Source organism: Sinocyclocheilus grahami, unplaced genomic scaffold, assembly GCF_001515645.1.
Source record: "Sinocyclocheilus grahami isolate Dianchi unplaced genomic scaffold, SAMN03320097.WGS_v1.1 scaffold158.1, whole genome shotgun sequence".
Lineage (NCBI taxonomy): Eukaryota > Metazoa > Chordata > Actinopteri > Cypriniformes > Cyprinidae > Sinocyclocheilus > Sinocyclocheilus grahami.
Genome location: NW_015505337.1, coordinates 134,408 through 134,820, shown reverse-complemented (window position 1 = coordinate 134,820; position 413 = coordinate 134,408). Strand labels below are relative to the sequence as shown.

Below are 413 nucleotides of genomic sequence, written 5' to 3'. Positions count from 1 at the left end.
ATAAGCTGTTTTAAGCTGGCCAGGGCCAGGCCAGTGGGCCAGAAAAAGTACTTGTAGCTGGCAGCGTGGCTTAGTTCGTTAAAGCGCCTGTCTAGTAAACAGGAGATCCTGGGTTCAAATCCCAGCGGTGCCTTTTGGGAGAGCACGGGCTCCTCCTAGGGGAGCCCAGCTTTTCTTTCCGAGAAAGGAATTCAAAGGGGTTGCAGACGAGCGAAAGGCCTGTAGGCTCTTTCATTTGCAAACCGACCCTCAGCATCTGCCGAAGAATAATGTCCTGGGCTAATGCATCTGGGCAGCTGGGCGCTGTGGCTTAGCTGGTCAAAGCGCCTGTCTAGTAAACAGGATATCCTGGGTTCGAATCCCAGCGTTGCCATTCCACTGGTAGATTTTCTCTCTGGGCCATTTCTTCGATA

The 413-nt window shown here is 52.5% G+C and overlaps 2 non-coding genes across 2 annotated transcripts; both read left to right on the top strand.

Moving 5' to 3' along the window:
• The first annotated feature begins 59 nt into the window (after window positions 1-59).
• Window positions 60-133, top strand: trnat-agu (transfer RNA threonine (anticodon AGU)). Its single transcript has one exon. It is a non-coding gene; the product is annotated as a tRNA-Thr (tRNA).
• A 166-nt stretch (window positions 134-299) lies between these two features.
• trnat-agu (transfer RNA threonine (anticodon AGU)) lies at window positions 300-373 on the top strand. The gene has a single exon. It is a non-coding gene; the product is annotated as a tRNA-Thr (tRNA).
• The last annotated feature ends 40 nt before the right edge of the window (window positions 374-413 follow it).